The following is a 5,113-nucleotide window of genomic DNA, read 5'->3' on the forward strand; positions in this document are numbered from 1 at the left end:
AGAGTGATCAGCTTCACTCCGAATCATGCCAAATTCCTGGATAACTGTGCTGAACTTACCAAACCAGGCTCGAGGAGACTGCTTTAGACCATAAAGTGACCGGCGCAAGCGACATACAAGGCCACGAGACTCCCCCTGAGCAACAAACCCAGGTGGTTGCTCCATATAAACTTCATCCTCAAGATCACCGTGTAAAAAAGCATTCTTAATGTCCAGCTGATAGAGGGGCCAATGGCGAACAACAACCATGGATAGAAAAAGGCTGACTGATGCTATCTTAGCCACGGGAGAGAAGTTATCACTGTAATCGAGCCCAAATATCTGAGTATATCCCTTGGCAACGAGACGAGCCTTAAGACGATCAACCTTACCATCCGGACCAACCTTGACTGCATACACCCAACGACAACCAACAGTAGATTTACCTGAAGGAAGAGGGACGAGCTCCCAAGTACCACTCGTATGTAAAGTAGACATCTCGTCAATCATAGCCTGTCGCCATCCTGGATGAGACAATGCTTCACCTGTAGACTTAGGGATGGAAACAGAGGACAAAGAAGATAGAAAAGCGTAATAGGGTGATGACAAACGATGATACTCAAACCGACATAATGGGGATTAGGATTAAGGGTGGTCCGTATACCTTTCCGAAGTACAATCGGTGTACTAGGAAGAGACAAGTCCGCAGTAGGAGCAGAGTCAGGTGCAGGACGTGAATCAGCTGGGCCTGATGCTGGGTGCGGACGACGATGATATGTTAAGAGTGGTGTTCCTGTGACAGGGAGTCTAGGAGGAGCCACACTAGACTCCTCAACGGTTGGAATGGGTAAGACTTCTGTAACGGAAGGTGAAGGAGGAGCTCTAGTAGATTCGGGTAAGACTTCTGTGGCGGAAGGTGAAGGAGGAGCTATAGTAGACTCCTTAAAGGTCTGTATAGGTTAAAACCTCAGATATATCAAGGTGGTCAGAATGGTCAGAAGAGGTAAAGAAAGGTTTAGACTCAAAAAATGTGACATCAGAGGACATAAAGTACCTACGAAGATCAAGTGAGTAACAACGATATCCCTTCTGAACACGAGAATAACCAAGGAAGACACACTTGAGAGCACGAGGAGCTAACTTATCTTTCCCAGGGGCTAGGTTATGAACGAAACAAGTGCTCCCAAAAACACGAGGGGGAACAGAGTATACGGGTGATTGGGGAAACAATACTGCATACGGTATCTGATTCTGGATGGGAGAGGAAGGCATCCGATTAACTAAATAACAAGCTGTGAGAACTGCATCGCCCCAAAAACGCAGCGGAACATGAGATTCAATGAGAAGTGTGCGAGCAGTCTCAATGATGTGCCTATTCTTTCTCTCTGCAACCCCATTTTGCTGAGGGGTATAAGGACAAGAGGTCTGATGAATAATTCCTTGAGAAGTCATAAACTGCTGACATTGAGAGGATAAATATTCTAAGGCATTATCACTGCGAAAAGTGCGAATGGAAACACCAAATTGATTTTTAATTTCAGCACAAAAATTCTGGAATATAGAAAACAACTCAGAACGATCTTTCATTAAGAAAATCCAAGTACATCTTGAATGATCATCAATAAAACTAACAAAATAACGAAATCCCAAGGTTGAACTGACTCTACTAGGACCCCATATATCAGAGTGAACTAAAGAAAAAATAGACTCTGCGTGACTCTCAATACTACGAGGATAGGAGGCTCGGGTATGTTTCCCGAGCTGACATGACTCACACTCTAATGTGGATAAACTAGACAAACCAGGCACCATCTTCTGAAGCTTGGATAAGCTTGGATGTCCTAAACGTCTGTGAATTAGGTCCGGAGGATCTGTAACTAGACATGCCTTGGAGGATTTTAGGGAGTTAAGGTAGTAAAGCCCTTCTGATTCAAGTCCTGTTCCAATCGTCTGCCCTGTACTGCGGTCCTGCATAATAAAAGAATCATCAATAAAATATATACCACAATGGAGGGCACGAGTCAAACGACTAACAGATGCAAGATTAAAAGGACAGCCAGGGACATAGAGAACGGAATCTAGAGTGACAGAGGGTAGGGGATTCGCTTGTCCAACTCCTTTTGCTTTGGTTTGAGACCCATTGGCTAAAGTAACAGTGGGAAGAGACTGTGAATACGCAATATTTGACAAAAGTGATTTATTACCAGAGATATGATCAGAAGCGGCTGAGTCCACAACCCATTGTCCAGGAGGACTAGACTGGGAAACACAAGCAAAAGAATTACCAGCAACAGAAGTATTAGTCTGAGCAACAGAAGCTACTTGTGGAGATGTCTGCTTACTTGCTCGATACTGAAGGAACTCATTATACTCCCCTTCAGATAAAGAAAATCCCTGGTTACCTGTAGTCTCAGTCTGAGCAACATAAGCATTTTTGGTTGGGCGGCCATGTAAAGAATAGCATACATCACGAGTGTGTCCAAGTTTATGACAATAGGAGCACTTGGGTCTAGATCTTCCAAAACGACCTCCTCCTCGTCTATTTTCCATAGTATGAGATGCCCGATTGTCCACTGATTGGGATACGAGGACAGATGAGTCAAGTGTCTGTGATGAGCTCACTGGGTGACTAGGTGCTGCAGCAAGGCGAAGTAATCGAGAGAATAATTCATCAACTGTGGGGACGGTTGGACTAGCCAAAATCTGGTCACGTACTGAATCAAGGTCATTAGGGAGTCCAGCGAGTGTAAGAACTAGAAACATCTTCTGTCGTTGCTCTTGTTGTTTTTCAATACTAGCAGAAACTGGCATCAACGTCTCAAATTCTTCCATGACTGCCTGAACTTGTCCCAAGTAAGTAGACATATCTAATTCCTGTTTCTTCAAGCTTGTCATTCGCGATATTACATCATAGAAACGAGATATGTCATTAGTGTATAGATTACGAGCCTTTTCCCAAACTAAATAACATGTCTGGAATGGACGGAACAAGGGCATCAACTTGGAATCAATAGATCGCCACAGGATACTACATAACTGAGCATCGACCTTCTCCCACTGTGTTTTGGCCTTTTCATCACCTTCGCTAGCCTTTTTTGTTAAATGATCTTGAACTCCTTGACCTTTACACCACAACTCGTCAGACGAAGCCCAAGCTAAGTAGTTTGAACCTCCCATTAAAGGTTCTGAGGTAATCATAACATCGGAACTGCCAGAACCCGGGTTTTTAGACCCGAAAGCATCGACTCCCAAAGACATTGTTGGATTATCACCAAATAACAGAAAGAATCAACTGACAACTCGCTGAAACAGATGAAGGAAACACTGTTTTTGCCGGAAAATTACTGTATCTGCCGGAAAAAATCAGTGTAGTCGCCGGAAAAACTCAAAGTGGTCGGAACTAAAAAATAAAATTATGGATAGGCTCGGGTTTTGAGGGCGAGCCAACTGTTCTGAAGGAACGAAGTCAAAAACTGCCCGAAAAGTGGTCGCCGGAATTGAAGCACGGCGACTTTCCCGGATATTTTCTCACTGCTACTCTGATACCATGTGAGAAAGCACGGGAGAAAATAATATTGATATTATTAACTTGTGTTAAAACACGATAAGCCCTATATATATATACACAACATATCCTACTCCTAATACATATTGGATTAGGGTTATTTACTCCTATTTACATAACTATTCTAACAATGTCCTTGGAGATAAAGCAAGATAATGGGTTAAAAAAAAAGACCCGTCTATGGAGGAAAAGAGAAATAGAGAATCTTCCTTCTCTGATTCTTATGGATTTAACAGAAAAAGCTGTTGAAGGAACCGAAAGTAGTAGTATGGCTTAAGCTAGAGTTAATATGTACTCCATGTGCACCTCTGAGCTTTAAAATGTCTTAAAGTGCAAACAGTTAGCCATTGCTTAGGGACCTCATTTTGCTTAGACGGTTATATGCGTTTTCATACATATATAATGTACTGTAAATTGAGCAGGTAAGACGTTAAGAGCCATTTTTTCTCGTTTCATAACGTTCACGGTTCTCTACTGCCAAATGTGCCTAAACTAGACTTATAGTAATTGCATGTCTTGTAGTGTGTTGTCTTCTAATATTTTTTTTTTACTTTTTCTTATTCCCCTTCCCTCTATCTCTTGTCTCTTCTTTGATGTTAGTAACTACCATGATTATCTTATCATAGCAAGGAAGTTTTGTCCAGTACTTCTGAGTTCTGAAATCTACATGAGCATAGCTATTGCTTTAAATCTGGCGCTTTTCTCTGAGAGACATTGGATCATATTTATCTTTATTCCATACCTCTAGTTATAGCACCTTGCCAATTTATTTGAACCAACTATTTAGGTGGCTTCTCATGGACTGGATCGTAGTTCAAAGGTGCTTCGTCAGACGAATATTGGCACTTTTTTCATGCTTTAGTTCGACTGTTTCGTAAGGTCTGGTAAAGGTCGTTTCATGATCGCCATATTCGGTATATTTGTCTTTACTTACTGACAGGTAGTTTATCTTTATTCTTATCTTGACTCTTGCAGGTTAACTAGGTCCCAGGAATTAGTCAGAGATGGTAAAAAGTTATCAGCTGTCTGGTTCTGAGTTTTGACTCAGACACAGCATGTCCAATGTTCTGCGGTCTGCTACTGTCTAATATACAGATTATCAAGGTTAGTCTATAATTTTGACGTTTTCCTATTCTGAGAAACGTTCGCTTCAGACGTAATGCAATCTGTGAATAGATCAGTTTCATTTGCTTGTCTTGGAAGCAGGGTTCTCCAGACAGTTCCTTTTTGTGATTATTCGTGATTAATGGTACTTATATTCCTTTTTTTGGTACAAAGTTAAATTATTTTTCCTGATATTTCAGTTAACACTGTTAATGAAGTGCCTGAGCTAAAAAACTTAAAGCCATGTTAATGAAGTGGCTGAGATTTTAAAAAATGATTTCCAACCCAACTCCTACTCCCAGACCACTAGCATCTACTTCGACCACAAATGGTAACTTAAAGTCGGGTAATGCTAATACTGGTGCTTGGGTCATAGCTAACTTCAAAGCCTCAAACACATGTGTTGCTCCCTCATTCCACACAAAACCCCCTTTCTTTAGTAACATGGTTAATGGTTTACTGATT

The 5,113-nt window shown here is 41.5% G+C and overlaps 1 long non-coding RNA gene across 1 annotated transcript in view; it reads left to right on the top strand.

The window, feature by feature from the left end:
• LOC109221987 overlaps nt 1-4,666 on the top strand; it is a 7,557-nt gene extending 2,891 nt beyond the window's left edge. The window contains exons 2-3 of the long non-coding RNA XR_002067340.1: nt 4,332-4,423; nt 4,520-4,666. This is a non-coding gene — a long non-coding RNA (uncharacterized LOC109221987). The remainder of the gene's footprint in view (nt 1-4,331; nt 4,424-4,519) is intronic.
• Nucleotides 4,667-5,113: the final 447 nt, after the last annotated feature.

Source organism: Nicotiana attenuata, unplaced genomic scaffold, assembly GCF_001879085.1.
Source record: "Nicotiana attenuata strain UT unplaced genomic scaffold, NIATTr2, whole genome shotgun sequence".
Lineage (NCBI taxonomy): Eukaryota > Viridiplantae > Streptophyta > Magnoliopsida > Solanales > Solanaceae > Nicotiana > Nicotiana attenuata.